This window comes from Gossypium arboreum, chromosome 6, assembly GCF_025698485.1.
Source record: "Gossypium arboreum isolate Shixiya-1 chromosome 6, ASM2569848v2, whole genome shotgun sequence".
NCBI lineage: Eukaryota > Viridiplantae > Streptophyta > Magnoliopsida > Malvales > Malvaceae > Gossypium > Gossypium arboreum.
The window spans coordinates 7,139,741-7,164,734 of NC_069075.1; the positions used below are offsets into that span (position 1 = coordinate 7,139,741).

Below are 24,994 nucleotides of genomic sequence, written 5' to 3' on the forward strand. Positions count from 1 at the left end.
CGTTTACTGCATTCGACATATCGCGGCTAACTTCCATTGAGATAATAAGAATGCAAACTGGAAGAGAGAAGTTTTGAAAATGGGTAAATGATTACCTTATATTTTCAATATAAGTTTTAATGTTTTAGGGCAATACTATAACTTATCTTTTTTTTATACATATACAGCGCATGATTGCGAAGTATATTTTTGCGGAGGTCGACGTTCAAGTTGTGGGTGATTGCGACGACCAACATCTTCTTCAGTCGTAGGTGAGGGTGTCTGATACATAGAAGAAAAATCATATGGCTCGAATGGCATCGATGAACTTGAGCCGGGAGGAGTGCCATGCTGCGGTGGATACAACCCAATAAGAGTGGAGTACTGCAGCGGATAGGGGCCGGGGGTAATTCTATAATGCGGTGGATATGGGCCGGGAGAAGTGCTGTGCTGCGGTGGGCACGACCCAAATATATCAAACCCGTAATGGTATTTTCCCCCTGACTAGCTTGGGAAATAGTAATTGCCCGAAAAATCCGAATGATAAGAAGTATCGGCCAAATGTGAATGCGATGACGAGCCTGGTAAATAGTTATTGTTCTAGAAATCCGGATGATAAGAAGTATTAGTCGAATGTGAATACGATTGCTCAGACTCGGCCTCCGGCTCTGGCTCAAGCTCGGGATCTGGCTGTGGATCGAGCTCTATAGCGGCCACTGACTCATATGCCCCAGATCACTACACGTGTGGGGGGATTATAGTCGACTGCCCACCAAGTAAATATGGCTTCCCCATACTAGAGTACCATTGTATGTACTCTAATGATGGTCGCAAATCGAAAGAAATATCCATCTGAGGTTTTCGAGCCATCCGATTCTCCCACACCGCAACAAATCTCCGGCGCGTAACCCCCAAATACTGTCTATGTTTCCCTCTCTTGTTGATGCCGTGAACCTCCCCCACCTGCATTGGCGGATCCGGGATATATTGGATGTAACCAAACTGTCGTAGTACTCGATCCCCGTCTTACCACTAGACTACATTGAAACTGATAATTAGTACGTTAGTACACTACAATTGAGAATCAACGTAGGCAGACGAGGGTATAATAGCTGCAATTTTTGGTCTACGATATGGCATCCATATAAACTGCATGATTAATACCATGGTTAAAATTTAACACCGTTAAATAAGATATACAAAGCAATTACATGTCACGAATATTTGAATAGTTTACCACTTCCTCGGCATGTTGTTCAATCAGTAGATGATATATCGGGACAGTGTATGACCTCCTGATACCCGGATAAATACTCCATCTACGAAAATAATTTTCAAGTAAATATAGTATTGTTAGAATAGTACCATTATAAAGAAATTGTCAATTGCTAAAAAGTTAAATTTTATCACCTGTTAACTAGTGGAAATACGTATGGTTGGTGACTAACCGATGCCAAGAATGGCATCCGATAAAGAGCCCATGATTGCAACAATACAAGGCATCCACCAATGTCTACGGCATCAGGCTTTGTCGTCCGACAAAGTTACGTACAACATAGCCAGAACTGTGGAACCCCAACTATACGAGCGAACATTACGCAAATCAGCTAACTGAGGTAAATACTGGAGATAAACCTTGTTGTTGTTGGAATTGGGCATCAGTACACCCCCTATGATATGCATAATGTACGCTCGAGCTGCGCACACAAACTCTTCTTTAGTGGCATTAACTGATAAATGCTGAAAATTGGCTTTTAGCCATGTAAATTTCAACTCCGAAAAAGTAGAATCAACATCGCCGGGCGAGACTCCTAGTAGGCTATAATAGAGTGCAGCCGGCTCAGCTATTGCACTTACGCCAGTGACGGCATCCCCGTCGATTGGGAGCCCAAAGTGCAATGCAACATCCTCCAGAGTGACAGTGCACTCCCCACACGGCAAATGAAAAGTGTGAGTCTCTGGTCGCCAACGCTCGACCAATGCGGATATTAAATCATACCGCAAATCGAATGTCCGGGTCAATGCTGCTGACTCGAATCCAGCTAGCTCCAAGTAGGGCATTAGTCATGCATCTGGGGAATATCCTAAACCATTCATCCGACCCCTTAATACGCGGTATGAGTCCTGACAGTGTTAAATTACAGAAAATAGTTATAATAACATAATATATTTCCTTAAATTACGTAAATCTTTTTTTAATGGAACCCGTGATTAACAAATAACAATATTTTACCATATTATTAACTGTGTCACATATGTGAGGAACATCCTTCTTGATCAATGAAGCCATTGCGATGCCTGCAATTTCAAAATAAATTTCGATTATTAATTTTAATGTGTGATGGATTTTAAATATTTATTAGAATAACTAAAATTTATATATTGCTTTTAATTACAAAAAATAGCAAACAGCTTTTTTCAACAACATATTTTTGCTATACTACATTAAAAAATAAATATATCCAACTCAAATACAAATATTTTTATTATAATTTAAAATATATAAAATAAGTAAAATATTTTGGTTTAAATATAATATATTTAATACACCCGCATGTAGTTCAATATATTTTAATTTAATTTATTGGAAAATAAAAATTTTCGTATTTCTAAAATTTTAAAGTTTTGATTCTATTTTTAAAATATACTATTTTCAGTATTTTATTTTTTATCTTATTTTAGTACATAATGTTTCAAATATATTATTTTAGTGTTTTTAAAATAACCTTGATTTTGTCCCTTTGTTTATATTTCTAAAATATTCGGATTTTATTTTTAAAATATACTATTTTCGTATTTTATTTTTTATCTTATTTTAGTACATAATGTTTCAAATGTATTATTTTAGTATTTTTAAAATAACCCTGATTTTGTCCATTTGTTTGTATTTCTAAAATATTCAGATTTTATTTTTAAAATATACTATTTTCAGTATTTTATTTTTTATCTTATTTTAGTACACAATGTTTCAAATGTATTATTTTAGTGTTTTCTAAATAACCCTAATTTTGTCCCTTTGTTTGTATTTCTAAAATATTCGGATTTTATTTTTAAAATATACTATTTTCGTATTTTATTTTTTATCTTATTTCAAGATATAATGTTTCAAATATATTATTTTAGTGTTTTTAAATAACCCTAATTTTGTCCCTTTGTTTGTATTTTTGGATTTTATTTTTTAAAATATACTATTTTCGTATTTTATTTTTTATCTTATTTTAATACATAATATTTCAAATGTATTATTTTAGTGTTTTTAAATAACCATAAATTTGTCCCTTTGTTTATATTTTTAAAATTTTCAGATTTTATTTTTAAAATATACTATTTTTGTATTTCATTTTTATATTATTTTTATACTATTTTTCGTATTTTATTGTATTTTTCATATTCTATTTCTTTTCGTATTTTATTTTTTCACTAAGATATTTTTTCATATTTTCTTTTTATACTATTTTTGTAAAATAGTATAAAAACCACATCACATAAAAATAAAAAATTAAAATAATCAGAATATAACCCAAAGGAATTTTATAAAAATATATCTAATCAACTGAAACACACTTAACAAATAAGTTACATAAAATAATAATAATAAAACGTTCTTTACACATAACATACATAAGCTTTTTTACTTCAATAAAAATTAAAAATAAATTAGGAATGAATGAATAAAAATATAAAATAAATACAAACATACCTTAATATCTCTTTTTAATCAAATAACACCTTGCAAAAAATAAATTTATAAATTATATCTAAATTAAATCAAATTCAAATCAACAATAATAATAGTGCAGTGTCTAAAATACTTGCTTAAAAAAAATTACCCTTTTTTTCCTTCTTTTTCCTTCCCTCCCTCTTCTTCTCCTTCTCTTTTTTTTTCTTTTTCTTTTTTCTTCCCTTCCCTCACATCTGGTTGCTCCTTCTTCTTCTCTTCTTTCTTTCTTTTCTCTCATTTCATTTCTCTTCTTTCTTCCCCAAATGAGCTAGGGGACCATAATATATGGTCCCAAACATAGAAGAAGACAAAACCCATGTGATTGAAAAGTCACATCCGATGGCAGTGGAGCAGCGGTGCCGCCACTGGCACTGGCACCATCGGTGCGGCCTATGGCAAGCCCACCACCGGTATATGCAGCCTTTTTTTTGTTTCAGCTTTTTTTTTTCGTTTCAGCTTTTTTTTTAACAGTTTTGTGTCAGAGACCAAGGTGGTGCCGCCTCTGGCGGTGGCATGACCACCCTGGTCATACCATTTTCATATATAAATTTAAAATTGTATTATTCAAGTTTTTTTTAATACCATATAGGTAAAAAAACCCTATATATATATTTTTTAAATTTTAATTTAATTTTAATTTTAATTTTAATTTCATATTATATATCAAATATAAATATTTAAAAACAAAAATATTAATTAATTACCTGTTTTAACCTTCTCGAGTGCTTCATAAAGAGCTGGTTTATGCTTTTTCTTCAATCACTGTACGTAAAAAGTACATGCAAAACAATGACATATATTATATAATCTCCAACAAAATATATATTTGAAAAGACTTAATTTTCCCATAAAAATATCATGAATAAAATTAATCAAATAATTAATGTTATAGGCCTATTTTGGCCCAGTTACATTTTTACAAACCTTAACCCATAACCTAATTTAACCCATTTACAAAATAACCCAAATCCATTGACCCATTTACAACTATTACCCCTAACCCATTTACAACACAACTAATTAACTAAACCCAACTTTAACCCACAACCTAATTACAAATAAATTTAAACCCAAAACCATCAAACCCAACAACCCAATACCCTAACCCTAAGCTAGCCCAACCAAAACCCTAGCCCCTAAATTTGGCCGACTCAACCACTTGCCCACCTGCCCTCTGACAGCACCACTCCCTGCACCACCGGTCACCTCCATCATTTGCCCATTCCTTGCAATCAGACAAGATAGAAGCAATATAAAAAACAGTTGTAAAAGGGTTATAAAACCCGAATGAGATGCTGTAAAAAAAAGGGGTTGAATTTTGTATCAATACCAAGGATATTCTAATATACAAGCAGATTCAAAAAAAATATATAAGGAAAACACAAGAATAGTATCAATCCAGTAACCAAACACAAGCATCAAACATTAAGGTGATTGTTTTTTCTATTTTTAATTTTATTTTCAGACCTTTTTTTCACCTATATATATATATATTAGAACATATTAACATAAAAAAATTTCAAAAAAAAATTTACCTTTTGAACTTCCGGAGACCGCGTGCGGTGGCCGGCGCCGGCGACGCACGGTGGTCCGGTGACCCACCGGTGGCCGGTAGCCCCCCTCTCTCCTTTCCCCTGTCCCACCTCTCTCTTCCTCTCCCTTCTTCTCTCTTTTTTTTTTTACTTTTCTCCCTTCACAAATGAATTTTTTTTTCTGAAAATAGGCCTATTTATAACCCTCCAAAACGACGTTGTTTTGGGGGCTGTACTTAAGCCCCAAAACGACGTCGTTTAAGCCCTTTAACCCGATTACCCGACCCGTTAGGGCTAGGATCCGCGTGTTTTTGCAGAAAGGTCTAATTCCGCGAATGACCCTTCCGCTTTTAAGGTGTTCTACAATTTAGTTTGTATTTATTTATAAATTGACCCTAAAGTTTGTAGCGTTTCACAATTTAACCCTGTTCAATGCTGAGTGTTTTAAATGCCTGGGGAATTTGCTCTTTCACCCCCTGATATTTTCAGCGCATGTGCAATTCGACCCTTCTTCCTTTATTTCCTTTCAAATTCGCCCTAAAATTTTGATTTTAATTCAATTTTAGTATTTTTTCATTTTATTTATTTATTTATTTTATTTTCGTTTTTATCATTCCTAATATTATTAATACTATTATTTCTATTATTATTATTGTTATTATTAATATTCGGTTATTAAATATTATTATTTTAATGTATTATTATTTCTAGTTATTATTATTTCTAGTATTATTATTATATATAATATTAGTGTATGTTTTATATATGTATGTATATATATATATATATAGTATTATCTTAATTACTTTATTTTAATATTACTATTGTATTATATTTACTTTTTATATTTCATCATTATTTCTAGTATGGTTATTATTATTAATCTTAGTGTATGTTTTATTATATATGAATGTATATACATTTTTAAATATAGTATTATTTTAATTACTTTATTCTAATAATATTATTATATTATTATTATTATATCATATTTAGATATATATATATATGTATATTTATTTTAAAATGTCTCTTTTATTATTATTATGTACATATGTATTTATTATTATATTTATTATTATATCATTTACTTTCACTATTATTTTTATTTTTTATCATTATTATACATATATGCGTATAGATATTTTTAAGTACTTATTATAAAAATATTATTTTCTCATTATATTATTATGTATATTATTTTACTCATTTCTTCATTATTTTTTATTTTTTATTTTAATACTCTTATTTAGGTTTTTAAAAATATTATATTTTTTCATATATCATGTATTTTTTATACTATATTATTCATATATTTTATTGTATTATATATATATTTTTAATTATATTATGTATGTATTTGTAAGTATCATACTATTCATATATTTTATTGTTATTTCATATATATATATTTATATTATTAGTTGCATATATATTTTTTATACTATTTCATGTATGTATTTTTATATTATCCTTATTATTATTATTAATATTAGTATATGTATATATATTTAATATATATAAAAGTACATATTTATGCGACATTATTAATAGGTGTTTTCAACATTATTATTATGTATGTATATATTATGTAAATATTTTAACATTATGCATTTTATATATTATGCATATATTTTAACATTACTAGTTATATTTTTACTATCTTAGGTATATACTTCAAACACTATATATGGTATATTTCTAACACTATTACTATTTATATATATATTTTACGTACATACTCTTAATATCATTATTATGTATATACATTCATTGTTTCCATTTCATGTTTAATTCTAGTATTACGCTTAATATCGCATATATCTTTATCATTTTTAATATTATCGTCACCCTTATATTTGCTTCAATATGTTTCTAACTCTTTCTATTATTTATTTTTATTTCATATTAATTTGCTTTGCATTATTTCAAAAATCTTATTCTTGTTTTCTAATTAATTTCAATACATGAGGCAACATATCGGTTTAACACTAAGTCGTCGATTTCATCGCTATGTTGGGTGAACATCAATCGACTCGTGTTAAAACGATATATCCTTCTCAAAAATAAAAAAAAAATTGAAAATTCTTGTGTTTCAATCGGATCACTATTAAATCTTACATTGAACTCGTATTTTTGAAAATCAAGACAACGAGTGTTTTACAAGATACCGATTTTGGGCGTCACGAGGGTGCTAATACCTTCCTTGTGCGTAACCGACTCCCGAACCCTAATTTTTCTCTGATTTTAACGTAGACCTAAGCCCAGTTTTCTTTTGTATTCAAAAATATTTCAAAAAATGGACTTATTAGGTGCCCAATCAACCTAAGAAAAAGGATCGGTGGCGACTCCCTTTTTGTTATAAAAATCGAACCTCGATTTTTTCAAGTTTTCACTAAATCGCCACAATTAGCGACCAAGCTAAAAATTTTTACGTCTCTACAGCTGGCGACTCCACTGGGGATGCATTTTTGAGAGTCAAGTCGAATTAAACGCGTGTTGTCAAAATTTCCAAAATTCTTTGTTCAAATTAATATTTAGTCGTGATCCCAAAATTGTGTTTTTGAAAAATCATGCATTTGCATCGTGTTGTATATATTCTTCTAACTTGTTGTATCCGGTTGTTTTATCAGCTTTAAATTTTTATAGTTTTAGTTTTGGTTTAGTTTTTAAATAAAACGTAAAGTTTTGTGAGTTTCTCCCCACACACCGTGCACGTGCATCTTTGTATAACATGAGCTCTATACCCGGGCTCCGTCCATTTAAGTGAAAGTAAACACTATGCCTTCGTGAGTTAACTCGTCCCTCCGCACAGGCTAGTGAATACTTTCGGGTTACATATGACTTATGCTTTCGTGAGTTAACTTGTCCCTCCGCATAGGCATAAGTAAATGTAATCCCTCAAATTGAACTCGTGAGCCTGTGATGGGCTACGATCGAGGCTTCGTACTAATCTTAGTAGATGACAGTACGGACAATTCGAGTACCTATCTAGAACCAAAACCGCATATAGTGAACCGTACGAGCCACCTAACTAGAGCTATGCCGAACTTCCGTCCGTTTAGTAGTCACCAAAATAAGTGCACGGGAGGAGCGCCTCTTACCTTTTACATTTTCACTTTCTATACAAGGGAATTGGGTCTGTTTAATAAATTAGATTTGGATAGTTTGATTTATTTTCCATGTTTTTCTGCCTTTATGTAATTACTATCAAGGTTCTTTGTCTTTGCCTTATTTTCTCATCATGCATTATAGGGATCGTATTAGGAAGGTGTTGACTAGAGATCAGTTGCCAAAAAACGGGTTTCTAATGGAAGAGTTAATTATACAAACAACCGAGAAGAATGTCGTGGTTCGGGAGTGGTCTCTAAAAACTCAGAAAGAGAAAGGGGATAGTCTAGTGGAGGGATGTATGGCCAATCTGCCCAAGCACGTAACTGTGAATGTTCGCCAGAATAACCTTGAAGATTTGGTTCGGGTTTGGAATCAGTGGGACTCAAACACTAGGGGTATCTTCACCGAGAGATATGGGGACATAGCCAATTTGATTGCTGTCAACGTAGACGAACAATTGATCCAAGCCATGGTCAGATTTTGGGATCCGGCTTACCAATATTTTAGCTTCAATCGAGAAGATATGACATCGACTATAGAGGAGTACGTTGCTTTGCTTCGTGTTGAAAATACACAATTCTATAAAGTATATGCGAAGGAGCCTAAGCCGATGACTTTCAAGAAAAAGTTAGTGAGATTGACAGACATGACTGACGCATGGGCCGAAAAATAGATAAAGAAGAAGAATGAAACCATTTGCATCCCATGGTCTTCCCTACGAGATTTGGTTCTGAACCATCCCGACATGTTGAAAAGAGTAAATTATTTACTTTGGCCATTTACGGTTTGATCATCTTCCCGAAAGTCCTTAGACATATAGAAGTTGCGGTGGTGGATTTCTTCGAAAGACTAAAACAAGGAATCAACCCTGTTCCGACTATCTTGGCCGAGACCTTTAGATCCTTAAACAGTTGTAGGAAAACGGGGAAAGGAGGCTTTATCGGATGCGCGCAGTTACTAAATGTCTGGATTTTGAACCATATTTAGAAAGTAGAGCGCACATCGTACCACATGTTTTCAAAAACTTTAGCCCAGTTGAAAGCCTATATTGAGAGAGAATTGCCAAAGGATGTCACTGAAGAATATTGGGTTTCAGTTTTTCAGAATCTTCGAGCTGAAGATGTAACCTGGAGAGCACCGTGGATCCGCCCTTCGGTTCTGCTATACAAGGTTGGAAATCAAGATTGGGTACCACTACTCGGACTATGGGAAGAAGTTGGATATGCCCCTCTATTAGTCCAAAGGCAATTTTGTTCGCGACAATTCATACCCGCCACTGGAGGATTAGCACAGTCCGAGTTCGCTTTTGCGGGTGAAGGGTATATAAAGAGGGTCTGAGATATTGCAAAATCTTGGAAGAAAATTCATCTGATGGAATTGGCTCTATATGCTGATACCCTCACCCAAGATTACGACATCTGGAGGAAGCAACGGGTGAATAGTCAGTAAATCTCGTCAATGAACTACACCGTCTAAAATCCTTTCTCGGAGGAAATGCCGTCTGAGCTAGAAATGGTAAGATAAGAATTTGAACGAGAAAAGGCCAAGATGTCTCGGGACCTTAGTGCTCTTCAAGAGGAAAACTACTAATTGAAGATCGACGTTCAGATTGAAAGATCTAGAACCGAGAAAGTGTAAAAAGAGGCTGAAGTTATAAGAAATGACTTAAGAGACCTTCATCTGGAAAATAAGAAGTTAAGAGGCACAATAAAAAATAGTGGGCTGGGCAAGTCGTCGGTAGAATGGAAAGAAGAAATTAGCAACATCAAAGGCGGGATGGAATTTTGGAAAGGAAAAGCGAAGAAAGAGGAGGAAAAGGCTGCGCGGGCTATGATGGAGCTAAGAAAGAAGAACACCGAATATGAAGCTATGTCTGCCGAGGTAATGACTAGTCGATCTAAACGTCAAAAACTAAAAGAGAGGATACGAGAGTTAGAAGATATGCTGCAAGATCATCAACAACAGCTAGATACTCTCTTGAAGGCTTTGGAAGAAAAACATAGTCAGTATAATAGAGACGTTCGTGCTTACGAAGAGGGCCTCCAAGAAAAAGAAATGCAACTTAGCTATTTGATCAATGAAGTTCGTGGGGTAGCCATGCACGTGGTATAATTATCGGAAGAAGCTGAGATTCTCATTTTCCAATTCTCTCCAAGTCGAAGATCAAACATATCAGAGTTCTTGGCACGAGTAAAGAAATACGATGATATAGCTAGGAAGTTTGTGTAATGGCTGAATAAAAAATGGCAAAATATTTTGTAATGAACTCTTTTGATGAATAAAATGCCTAAATAGGGGCTATCTTGAAATCAACACCAACTTCTTGCATTTCTTTCATGACTAACATTCATTTGACATTTATGCATTCATTCATTCATTCATTCATTCATTGCATATCCCATAATCGTTCGCTGAGGTTAAAGCATACAATTCACAGTTGTAATACCACGAGACTGGAACCACGTTATTCGTATAGAACGCGCCGACAAGCTAAAGTAATGGAGGCCAAATTCAATGAAAGGATTGAAAGGATGGAAAGAGTTCAAAGGGAATTACAAGAGCAGTTGGCCAAGTAGCAACAAGAAACAAGAGACTAAATGGTGAGATCTCGAGAAGAATCGCTCAAATAAAGAGACCAAATAGCCAAGATGATAGAAATGATGTCAGCTCTAGTAAAAGGAAAAGGACCTATAAACCCTGACGTTGTGAATACGCAGTCAAGGGTTAACCTCGATCAAGATCCGCTCTATCCCCCAGAATTCACTCCACCTTACGCACATGTAATGCAAAGAGAACGCCCTCAAAGAGAACCTACAGGCCTGGAGCAGCGACCTGTACCACCTGCTAATCTGGGGCAGGGGGCGTTCGTATCAAACCCACGGGCTAGTCCTGCTGATCCACTCATTCCAGATTTAGACGATCCAGCAGAGATAGCCAGATTGAAAATGGATGATCATGATGTTTAGGACAAGTATAGGAGTTTGGAAGAAAGACTCAAAGCAATAGAAGGTACTGAAGCCTTCTCTGCGTTGAGTACCAAAGAGCTCAGTTTGGTGTCCGATCTGGTGCTGCCTCTGAAGTTCAAGGTGCCTGATTTTGAAAAGTACGATGGGACAAGATGCCCAAAAGCACATCTCATCATGTTCTGCCGGAAGATGACCGGATATGTGAACGAAGATAAGCTACTCATACATTACTTTCAAGATAGTCTAGTAGGATCGGCTCTTCAGTGGTATAACCAGCTTAGTAGGGAAAAGAAACGATCCTGGAAGGACTTGGCATTAGCATTCTATGAACAGTACAAGCATGTATGGGATATGGTGCCTGATCGAATGACTCTACAAATGATGGAAAAGAAACCAGCAGAAACCTTTAGACAGTATGTGCAAAGGTAGAGAGATATCTCGGCCCAAGTAGAGACTTCACTAACTAAGACTGAGATAACGGTCATTTTCATCAACACGTTGAAAGCGCCATTCTACGATAAGTTGGTAGGAAGTGCCACAAAAAACTTTGCGGATATTGTGATATTCGGGGAACTTATTGAGAACGCCATCAAAAGTGGGAGGATGGAAGGTTCAGAAAGTTTAAAAAGGGCAGCGCCCATGAAGAAGAAAGAACCAGAAGCCTATATGGTGGGAATAGAAAGCCGTTATAGCCCTAATCTATATCCAAACCAACCCCAACCTCGAAATTATCCACCTCTTAATTTCTATTATCCTCCTCAGACCCCTTACTACCAAGCACCACCTCCTTCCTATACCGTATACGCCACGAACAACCAAAGGCCTGTCACCACATTCCCACAAAACATTCTACCCTCTCAAAGCCAACCAAGAAATGAACCAAGACCAGTAAGGCCCAATCCCGAGAGACCGCAATTTACCCCTATCCTTATGTCGTATGGGGAACTGTACCCAAAACTCTTGGAGAAGCAATTAATATCTCCCCATTACATGGCACCCCTTAAGCCTCCATACTTGAAATGGTAAGATCCAAATGCTAGTTGTGCATACCATGCCCGGAACCAGGGGCATTCTACGGAGAATTGTCTTGCCTTCAAAAGGAGAGTTTAAGGACTTATCGATGCGGGCATTCTACGATTTGATGGTACTGGCGATACGACTGGGAACCCATTCCCAAATCACACCGAAGGGAATGTAAGCACAGTGAGAGAAGAAGATAAGCGGCAAAGTAGAAGAAGGTTTCTGAAATAAGAACGCCTCTGCAGAAAATCTGAGAGGTACTGGTTAAGAAGGGATTGCTCTGTCACCCCGACAGAAATTTCAGAGAAGGAAGTCAAGGTTTTTGCGATTTTCATGGAATTGTAAGGCACGACATTCAGTCATGTGAGGAATTTAAAAGGTTACTTCAAAACATGATAGATAATAAGGAGATTGAGATCTTTTATAAAGGCGAAGAGGCCAATGGAGGAGAAATATTCGCCTCTGACCATCAATCGTCAGGTTTTCCGTATAGCGTCGACCGACCGTTAATAATTTATTACAAAGCGAAGAAGGAGCCGGTGAAACTAAAATTGATAATCGAGGTGCCATCTCCTTTCCCCTACAAGGATAATAAAACAGTACCATGGAAATACGACGTCAATATCGTTACACCTGAAGATGAAAAACCCAAAGCCATGACTGGAAGTGTTGGCGAAGTAGGTCATTTCACTCGTAGTGGGAGATGTTATTCGAAAGAGATTGAGCCGGTAAAGAAGAATAGTGACTTGAAACAGAAAGGAAAAGTGCAATACGTGTGACCGAAGATGAGCATGAAACTGTGCCTGAGCAAGAAGCTAAAAAGCCTGTGGACGAGAAGGAAGCACAGGAATTCTTAAAATTTATCAAGCACAGTGAGTACAACGTGGTGGAACAATTGAGTAAGCAGCCAGCACGAATTTCGATATTATCTCTGCTGTTAAATTCAGAGTCACACCGGAACGCGTTGTTAAAAGTGTTGAATCAAGCTTACGTAGCAAACAATATATCCGTTGAAAAGATTGACAGATGGTTGAATAACCTAAACGCGGATAATTTCATTTCTTTTAGTGATGATGAAATACCACCCAATGGTAGAGGCTCCGTGAAAGCATTGCACGTCACAACCTGCTGCAAGGGTTACATAATACCGGACATGCTCATCGACAATGGATCAGCACTCAACGTCATGCATTTGGCCACGCTTTTCAGGATTCCTATGGATCTGTCCTATCTAAGGCCTTGTCATTCCACAGTAAGAGCATTCGATGGAACAAGACGAGAAGTCATGGGAAAAATCGAGATCCCTCTAGAAGTGGGTCCCTACATATACGATGTTGAATTTCAAGTCATGGACATTACACCATCATACAATTGTCTCTTGGGAAGACCTTGGATCCATTCTGCTGGAGCAGTTCCATTATCCCTCTATCAAAAGGTGAAATTTATCATGGATAGTTGTTTGGTCACCGTCAAGGGAGAAGAAGACATTGTCGCATCTATCTCTGCTAATGCGCCATACCTCGAAGTAAGCAAAGACGCAGTGGAATGTTCCTTCCGATCCCTTGAATTTGTCAATGCCACATTCGTCGCTGAGGTAAACATAATTCCCGTGCCAAAACTGTCAAAAAATACCAGAATAGGTGTCAAATTGACTGTAGGAAGAGGAGCTCGAGCGAGAAAATGTTTAGGGAGATATCTGCAAGGAATAGTCAAGGCTCTAAAGCCAGTACACCACAAGGCCCGATACGGCTTGGGGTTTCAGCCGGACATGCGTCAAAGAAGAAAACAATGGAAGAAGGATCAAGAAAGAAGGGTCGCAAGAACCTTAAGCCGAGAATTGGAATGAGAGCCAATAACGTACCCTCATTTGTCAAAAATATTTACATCTGCAGGGATGATATACCCTGGATAGGATAATGCACAAAGCACGCTGTTAATTATTGAAAGGGGTCTTCAGAATGTCAGTATAAATGTCATTGACAAAGAAAGTGAGGCAATTAAAGATGTTTCAATGATACGCCCTTGTCCTCCTGGTTTCATGTTGAACAATTGGACTGCCGATGACCTTCTTGTAGTTTATAAGTCTTCAGAGTAATGCTCAAACATTAACCCTCTATTGTGTCCTTATATATAATAGAATTCTTTTGTAAGAGCTTGCATTCACTCTTTATCATTTAAATGAATATCAATGAAGATGCATTTTGTCACGATCTTTCGCATTATCACTAATTTCATAATCATCTTCTCATTTCATAGCCTATCTGTACATTTGCCTCATACCATGCCATAACATTTTGTTTGTTGGTTCCAATACTGGGATGCCCCTCTATAGTTTCCTTTTCCATTCAACTTTCAGGTGCTCAGATATCAACAGCATGAACAAACACGTTACGAGTCCTGAAATCAATTTTGAGAAGGCTATTTGTTTAGGAGAATTCGAAGCTGAAGAAAATACTGAAGACTATGTCTCATCTCCTGACTTGCTAAGAATGGTGGAACAAGAGGATAAACAGATTTTGCCTCATCAAGAATCTGTTGAAACAATGAATTTGGGAACTGAAGAAAGGAAGCAAGAGGTGAAGATTTGGACCTCCATTTCAGGGGGCACCAGGCATAATTTGATTGCTTTGCTCCTCGAGTACAAAGATGTATTTGTATGGTCATATCAAGACATGCCAGGATTGGATGAAGATGTAGTGGTCCATAAGCTCCCATTAAAGCCAGAATGCAAACCCATTCAACAAAAGTTAAGACAAATGAGACCTGAGATGTTGTTGAAAATAAAAGAGGAAGTCAAGAAGCAATTTGATGCTGGCTTGCTACAAGCCTCCAAATATCCAGAGTGTGTGGCCAACATAGTCCCGGTACCAAAGAAAGACGACAACGTACCAATGTGCGTGGATTATCATGACCTGAATCGAGCAAGTCTTAAAGATAATTTTGCCTTGCCACACATTGATACGTTGGTGGATAACACAGCAAAGCATTCATTGTTTTCTTTCATGGATGGATTCTCAGGGTATAATCAGATCAAGATGGCCCCCGAGGATATGGAGAAAACTACTTTCATAACAATGTGGGGAACATTCTGCTACAAGGTAATGCCGTTCGGATTAAAGAATGCTAGGGAAACATATCAGAGGGCTATGGTGACGTTATTCCATGACATGATGCATAAAGAAATAGAGGTCTACGTCGACGATATGATTGCTAAATCCCGAGGGGAAGAAGAGCATGTAGTGAACCTCAAGAAGTTGTTCGAAAGGCTGAGAAAGTTTCAGCTAAAGCTTAATCCAACCAAATGTACGTTTAGGGTTACCTCAGAAAAGTTGCTAGGCTTTATTGTCAGTGAAAGAGGTATCGAGGTTGATCCAGATAAAATAAAAGCCATTCAAGAGTTACCACATCCGCGCACGTAAAAAGAAGTCAGAGGATTTTTAGGAAGGTTGAACTACATCGCTCGGTCCATTGCTCAACTCACTAACCAGTGTGACCCAATTTTTCGACTCCTCCGAAAACATAATCCTGGAGAATGGAACAAGGAATGCCAAAAGGCTTTTGACAAGATAAAACAGTATTTGTCTAATCCCCTGGTACTAGTACCGCCAATTCCAGGCAGACCATTAATTTTGTATCTGACAGTGTTCGAAAATTCAATGGGTTACGTACTGGGGCAACATGATGAGTCAGGAAAGAAAGAAAAGGGGATCTACTACCTCAGCAAAAAGTTCACGGAATATGAGGCAAAGTATTCGTCTATAGAAAAATACTGTTGCGCTCTGGTTTAGGTGGCTCGGAGACTCAGACAATATATGTTGTATCATACAACATGGTTAATTTCAAAGTTGGACCCAATAAAGTACATGATGAAATCACCTGCACTCTCAGGAAGAATGGCACGATGGCAGATCTTACTATCAGAATACGACATCATCTATGTGAGCCAAAAGTGGATAAAAGAGAGTGCAATAACTGACTTATTAGCAACTCGAACAACAGAGGAATACGAGCCATTGAGATTTAATTTCTCAGATGAAGACTTGATGTGCATTACAGAAAAAAATGTGAGTCATCAAAAGAAAAGTCATGGAAGATGAGCTTTGATTTGGCGATCGAATGCCTTGGGGCATGGGATTGGAGCGATCTTAGTATCACCGAAGGAACCATTATCCGCTCAACGCCAGCTGAATTTCTTCTGTACCAATAACATAGCGGAATATGAGGCCTGTATCATGGGACTTCGTGCAGCAATTGAACAAAACATCCAAACTTTAGAGGTATACGGAGACTCAGCATTGGTGATTTACCAAATCCGTGGAGATTGGGAAGTGAGAGATTTGAAATTAGTTAAATACAACAATCTGGTGGTAGGACTGATCAAAGAATTCAAAGAAATAACTTTTAATTACTTCCCACGAGAAGAAAACCAATTGGCTGATGCCCTCCACTTTGGCTTCAATGTTCAAAGCAAATAGAGAAACAGAAATAATGCCTCTTCAAATGAGCATATATGAAGTCCCTGCACATTGTTTCAACATTGAAAAAGAGCCAGATGGACGGCCATGGTTCCATGATATCTTAGAATATATCAAGAATCAAAGGTATCCCGAACAAGCAAATGAGAACGACAAAAGAACGATCAGAAGAATGGCAGTGGGATTTGTTCTTGATGGGGACATCTTGTACAAAAGAGGAAAAGATCAGGTGCTCTTGAGATGCGTGGATGCTATTGGAGCCAGAAAAATACTCGAAGATGTCCATGAGGGAATCTGTGGAACACATGCCAATAGTTTCACTATGGCCAGGAAGATTATGAGACTCGGTTATTACTGGTTGATGATGAAAAGCGACTGCATTAGTTTTGTAAGAAAATGCCACAAATGTCAAATTTATGGCGATAAGATTCATGTAGCCCCTTCGCCCCTTCATGTCATGACTTCTCCATGGCCTTTTTCTATGTGGAGCATGGATGTTATAGGGCCAATTTCCCCAAAAGCTTCTAATGGACACCGATTCATTTTTGTGGTCATTGATTACTTCACAAAATGGATAGAAGCCGCTTTGTTTGCCAATGTGACGAAGAACGCAGTTTGCAGGTTTTTGAAAAAGGAAGTCATTTGTCGATATGGTTTGCCTGAAAGAATCATTTCAGATAACGCCATGAATCTGAACAACAAGATGATGAAGGAGGTGTGTGAACAATTCTAAATAAAACATCATAACTCATCACCCTATCGCCCAAAAATGAACGGCGCTGTTGAAGCGGCCAATAAGAATATTAAGAAGATTATTGGGAAAATGACCGAGACATATAAAGACTGGCACGAGAAGCTACCATTTGCTTTGTATGCATATCACACATCTGTACGAACATCTACGGGAGCAACTCCTTTCTCTCTGGTCTATGGAATGGAAGCTGTGCTACCCATCGAAGTTGAGATCCCCTCTCTACGAGTCTTAATGGAATCAAAATTAGAAGAAGCAGAATGGGTTCGAGCTTGATATGACCAGTTAAACCTTATTGAAGAAAAACGTCTGAAGGCAATCTGCCATGGACAGATGTACCAGAAGAGAATGATCGCAGCCATGACAAAAAAGTACGGCCAAGAAAATTCCACGAATGAGAACTCGTGCTGAGAAAGATTCTCCCAATACAAAAAGACTTCTGAGGAAAATGGGCACCAAATTAGGAAGGTCCATACGTCGTAAAGAAGGCATTCTCGGGCGGAGCTTTGATTCTCACTGAGATGGATGGGAAGGAGTTACCTAATCCAGTGAATTCAGATGCTGTAAAGAAATATTATGCTTGAAAAAAGAAAATCAAGATGAAAACCCGAAAGGGCATCTTAAAAAAAAAGGGATCAAGGTGAAAACCCGAAAAGGGCATCTTGATTAACACAAAAGATTAGAATGAAAACCCGAAAGGGCATTCTAATGAAGTAAACCTGGGCTTAAAGAGCAAGGCGATTTGAACGGTGGGTCAAACAACGAGACTACAGTATTTGAAACATTTCTGAAAGCTCAAAATCTTCGACGCAAGAAGCCATGCTCGAAAAGATTCTTGATTGAGGAACGTGAAAGAGTTCATGCGTTGAATATCTAGAGCATTTGTATTCGTTGAATGCGATCCCTTTTCTCTTTATGACACTTTTTCACTATCATTGGTTAACTTTCTTTGTTTTCTATATTTGAAATAAATAAATGTGAGGTATCCTTTTGTTCCTACCTGACCATTTTCATGCATCTAATTATATGGTTTATTTACATGATAAATAGTGAAATGACATACTTTAAACAAAAGAAATGTTAAGCATTACCTGGATGAAAATTTGACAAACACAAGAGCTTCAAAGCAAGGACAAAGTTCAACCAGGGGCAAAAGAGTGATATCTGAGAAACACAGATTACTCGTGAAACTTGGAGACGGGTACAAAGCCTGAAGAGAAAGTCAAGAGTCAAAGCAATGAACGCAGATCCTCAAAAAAAATCGTGACGAAAAAAGGACATATGACAAACATGCCTAAGGCGCATAGCATAATCATGTAGGCATAAAGGCATTTAAGATAAACATGTGCATATCATGATAACATCATGCATGACATATACAAATACTCTAGTAGAGCAAGAGGATGTGATGATAGCTGTATTGAATCAAAGGGAAAGACACCTGAGTTCCACCAGATGACAGGTTTTGGTATTTTGATGTTTTATTTCAGTTTTCAAAAATCAACTCATATTGCGAGAGGTGAGTTGAGCCTCGGGGCACGCTGAGGTAATTTCAATTTCTATTTTTTTTTCAATTTATATTTTTCAAAAAATCAACTCATATTGCGAGAGGTGAGTTGAGCCTCAGGACACGCTGAGGTATTTTCAAATTCTGCTTTTCAATTTATGTTTGTCAAAAATCAACTCATATTGCGAGAGGTGAGTTGAGCCTCAGGGCCCGCTGAGGTATTTTCAATTTTCGTTTTCCAACTTATGCTTTTCAGAAAAATCAACTCATATTGCGAGAGAGAGTTGAGCCTCGGGCCACATGCCGAAGTATGTTCAAAATCTGTTTTCAAATTCTATTTTTCAAAAAATATCAATTCATATTGCGAGAAGTGAGTTGAGCCTCGGGCCACATGCCGAGGTATGTTCAAATTCTATCTTTAATTTCTACTCATATTGCGAGAGGTGAGTTGAGCCTCAGAACACGCTGAGGTAATTTCAAATTCTGTTTTTCAATTTCTACTTTTCAAAAATCAATTCATATTGCGAGAGGTGAGTTGAGCCTCAGGACACGCTGAGGTAATTTCAAATTCTATTTTTCAATTTCTACTTTTCAAAAATCAATTCATATTGCGAGAGGTGAGTTGGGCCTCGGGGCACGCTGAGGTAATTTCAATTTCTATTTTTCAATTTCTACTTTTCAAAAATCAATTCATATTGCGAGAGGTGAGTTGAGCCTCAGGACACGCTGAGGTAATTTCAAATTCTGTTTTTCAATTTCTACTTTTCAAAAATCAATTCATATTGCGAGAGGTGAGTTGGGCCTCGGGGCACGCTGAGGTAATTTTAATTTCTGTTTTCAATTTCTACTTTTCAAAAATCAATTCATATTGCGAGAGGTGAGTTGGGCCTCGGGGCACGCTGAGGTAATTTCAATTTCTGTTTTTCAATTTCTACTTTTCAAAAATCAACTCATATTGCGAGAGGTAAGTTAAGCCTCGAGTTACATGTCGAGGTATTTTCAAAATCTGCTTTTAAGTTTCAAAAAGACTAACTCATATTGCGAGGAGTGAGTTGAGCCTTGGCTCACGTGTTGATCTATTTTCAATTTCTGTTTTTAATGTCTGTTTTAAAGAGTCAGTTCATATTGCGAGAAATGAGTTGAGCTCAAGATCACATGCTGAATAAAGAATAAAGATTGGAGCTTGAAAGACACTAGATTTGGCATGCCTGAAGTAACAGTGAAGCAGGTCAAACTTGCAAGTCTTGTTTCCCTGGAGTTGCAGTGGAGCTGATCGAGGATATCAGACCTTGATTTTCTAAAGTTGCAGAAGAGAAGATCACAAACCTTATCTCACTGAAGCGATAGAAGAGTAGATTGAAGCCGTAGATCTTATATTTCTAAAGTTACAAGTGAAGCAGATTGAAGCCACAAATCTCATATTCTTGAAGTTAAATTGGAGAAGATCGAAACTACAAGGCGTATATCAGAAGATGCGGTGGATTGAACCAAAGCTACAAGATAAGGTGGGTTAGAAAGAGACTGCCTGAACAAGAAGAGCACCAAAGAAGTCAAGACTCAGCAAGACTGGGCAAAATTGGCCTTTCTTTATGTCTTTGCTCTATTCTCGTTACACGACAACGAGCAAAGATGGGCAGCTGTTATAGGCCTATTTTGGCCCAGTTACATTTTTACAAACCTTAACCCATAACCCAATTTAACCCATTTACAAAATAACCCAAATCCCTTGACCCATTTACAACTATTACCCCTAACCCATTTACAACACAACTAATTAACCAAACCCAACTTTAACCCACAACCCAATTACAAATAAACTTTAAACCCAAAACCATCAAACCTAACAGCCCAATACCCTAACCCTAAGCTAACCCAACCAAAACCCTAGCCCCTAAATTCGACAGACTCAACCACTTGCCCACCTGCCCTCTGACAGCACCACTCCCTGCACCACCGGTCACCTCCACCATTTGCCCATTCCCTGCAATCAGACAAGACAGAAGTAATATAAAAAACAGTTGTAAAAGGGTTATAAAACCCGAATGAGATGCTGTAAAAAAAAAGGGGTTGGATTTTGTATCAATACCAAGGATATTCTAATATACAAGCGGATTCAAAAAAAAATATATAAGGAAAACACAAAAATAGCATCAATCCAGTAACCAAAACACAAGCATCAAACATTAAGGTGATTTTTATTTTTATTTTTTTCTATTTTTAATTTCGTTTTCAGACCTTTTTTCACCTATATATATATATATATATATATATATATATATATATTAGAACATATTAACATAAAAAATTCAAAAAAAAATTTACCTTTTGAACTTCCGCGACTCGCATGGTGGCTGGCGTGGCCATGACGTGATCTTGTGGTCCGGTGACCGATCGGTGGCCGGCCTATGGCTGGTAGCCCCCCTCTCTCCTTTCCCCTCTCCCTCCTCTCTCTTCCTCTCCCTTCTTCTCTCTTTTTTTTTTTACTTTTCTCCCTTCACAAATAAATTTTTTTCTGAAAATAGGCCTATTTATAACCCTCCAAAACGACGTCATCTTGGGGGCTGTACTTAAGCCCCAAAACGACGTCGTTTAAGCCCTTTAACCCAATTACCCGACCCGTTGGGGCTAGGATTCGCGTGTTTTTGCGGAAGGGTCTAATTCCGCGAATGACCCTTCCGCTTTTAAGGTGTTCTACAATTTAGTTTGTATTTATTTATAAATTGACCCTAAAGTTTGTAGTGTTTCACAATTTAACCCTGTTCAATGCTGAGTGTTTTAAATGCCTGGGGAATTTGCTCTTTCACCCCCTGATATTTTCAGCGCATGTGCAATTGGGCCCTTCTTCCTTTATTTCCTTTCAAAATCGCCCCAAAATTTTGAATTTAATTCAATTTTAGTATTTTTTTTTCATTTTATTTATTTATTTATTTTATTTTCGTTTTTTTATCATTCCTAATATTATTAATACTATTATTTCTATTATTATTATTGTTATTATTAATATTCTGCTTATTAAATATTATTATTTTAATGTATTATTATTTCTAGTTATTATTATTTCTAGTATTATTATTATATATAATATTAGTGTATGTTTTATATATGTATGTATATATATATAGTATTATCTTAATTACTTTATTTTAATATTACTATTGTATTATATTTACTTTTTATATTTCATCATTATTTCTAGTATGGTTATTATTATTAATCTTAGTGTATGTTTTATTATATATGTATGTATATACATTTTTATATACTGATATTATTTTAATTACTTTATTCTAATAATATTATATTATTATTATTATTATTATTATTATTATTATTATTATTATTATTATTATTATTATTATTATTATTATATCATATTTAGATATATATATATATGTATATTTATTTTAAAATGTCTAGTTTTTTTACTATTATGTACATATGTATTTATTATTATATTTATTATTATATCATTTACTTTCACTATTATTTTTATTTTTTATCATTATTATACATATATGCGTATAGATATTTTTAAGTACTTATTATAAAAATATTATTTTCTCATTATATTATTATGTATATTATTTTGCTCATTTCTTCATTATTTTTATTTTTATTTTTTATTTTAATACTCTTATTTAGGTTTTTAAAAATATTATATTTTTTTCATATATCATGTATTTTTTATATTATATTATTCAGATATTTTATTGTATTATATATATATATATATATATATTTTTAATTATATTATGTATGTATTTGTAAGTATCATACTATTCATATATTTTATTGTTATTTCATATATATATATATTTATATTATTAGTTGTATATATATTTTTATACTATTTCATGTATGTATTTTTATACATAGTCGGTTTAACACTAAGTCGCCGATTTTATCACTATGTTGGGTGAACATCAATCGACTCGTGTTAAAACGATATATCCTTCTCAAAAATAAAAAAAAATTGAAAATTCTTGTGTTTCAATCGGATCACTATTAAATCTTACATTGAACTCGTATTTTTGAAAATCAAGACAACGCGTGTTTTACAAGATACCGATTTTGGGCGTCATGAGGGTGCTAATACATTCCTCGTGCGTAACCGACTCCCGAACCCTAATTTTTCTCTGATGTTAACGTAGACCTAAGCCCGGTTTTCTTTTGTATTCAAAAATATTTCAAAAAATGGACTTATTAGGTGCCCGATCACATCTAAGAAAAAGGATCGGTGGCGACTCCCTTTTTGTTATAAAAATCGAACCTCGGTTTTTTCAAGTTTTCACTAAATCGCCACAATTAGCGACCAAGCTAAAAATTTTTACGTCGCTACAATTAATTTTATCAATTCATATAATGACACTTAAAAAATGGTATATAATAGGAAGAACTAGAGGTGTCCATGGACCGAGTCGAGCCCTAATAAAATTTTAAGTTTGATGAATTGACTTGAGTACAGTTCAAAATTTTGATTTAATTTTTTGTTTAAGTCCAAGCTTAACCCAACCTAACCCAACCGTATTGATTATTTTTTTTTTATATAAAAATTAAAAATATATAATACATCAAATACATTAAAAATTAAAATAAATTTAAAAATGTGTATAATTAAATAACATTAAGAAAAGTGCAACTGAACAAGTAAATGACTTTAAAATAATAACAAAATTAACAATGAAACAAGAGTTATACAATATCCAAATAATAACAACAAAATAATAGCAATATAATAGTAAATTGGTAGCAAAATAATGAAAAAACAACAGCAAAATAGCATGGTTTTTTATTGCAAATTCAGGTCGGGCAAAAAAAAATTGCCTGAAACCCAACCCGTTTTCTAGATGAACATTTTTTTTTGCCTAATCTCATTTTTCAAACTTATATTTTTACGCAAACATTTTCATTTTTCAGATAGATCTTCGGGTCGAACCGAATAACTCTATTCATAAACACCTCTAGAAACAAGATAAAAGGTAAGGTTTACAAATACTAAAATTTTCAAGGACGGCTAAACTTTGAATTCCGAAACAAAGCGAAACCAAGGCTGGTAGAAGCCTTAGCTTCTTTGATTAAATAAAATTAGTTCAATTTTAATCCTCTTAATAAGTTTAAAATATCACTAAATGAATCGATTTAGTTAAGCTCTGGCATGTGAAAGGCATGTTCAATGAGGATAAATTTCATTATAAAAGTAAAAGAAGTAAAAAAAAAATACCTTGCCTAGCATGTGAACGGCATGTTCAATGAGGATTGAAACAACAATAATACAAAAACACACCACTGCAACAGCCCATGTTGGTGTCTCTTCCAATGAACGTGCTTTAGTATCAACCACCGGTTTGTGCTCATTTTTCAAGCTTTCTGCAACTCAAACTACTTCAGAAATTCTCTCTATATAGATAATATTCTTCTTGGATAAATTTTTTAAATTTAAATGTTTAGATACAAAATAATAGGTTATTTATAGAATTGAGTTGCTTGCCATAATGAAGAGAAAATCATAGAAACTTCCAAAACTAAAAGACTTTGTAATAAGAAACTTCCAAAACGCCTCTTTCCCATCACCTTCGCTTTAGCTTTACGAGAATCGCCAAACAATAGCGCAGCCGGCTGCGCCTTGCACCTTAAAATGAAAAAAATTTTATTTAAATTTTTATATTTTAAAAAATTTATATTAATAAAAATAAAATTATATTTTAACTCCTCATAAAAATAATAAAAAATAATTAATCTGTTAAAAATTATAAAGATGTATGCTACTTAAATGGTGGAATTGTATTCTTACTATCGTAAAATTTAAAATTTAATTTGCACCTCTTAAAAGAAATTTCTGACTTCGCCCCTAGTTTAACTACCTCGTTAGTTATTTTAAATAAGGGTAATTTTTATTTTAATTATTCAAAAATATAATTTAATTACCATT

The 24,994-nt window shown here is 35.0% G+C and overlaps 1 pseudogene; it reads right to left on the reverse strand.

The window, feature by feature from the left end:
• The window catches only part of LOC108485186 (MLO-like protein 12), a 64,196-nt pseudogene extending 39,757 nt beyond the window's left edge, over positions 1-24,439 (reverse strand).
• Between the last annotated feature and the right edge of the window lie 555 nt (positions 24,440-24,994).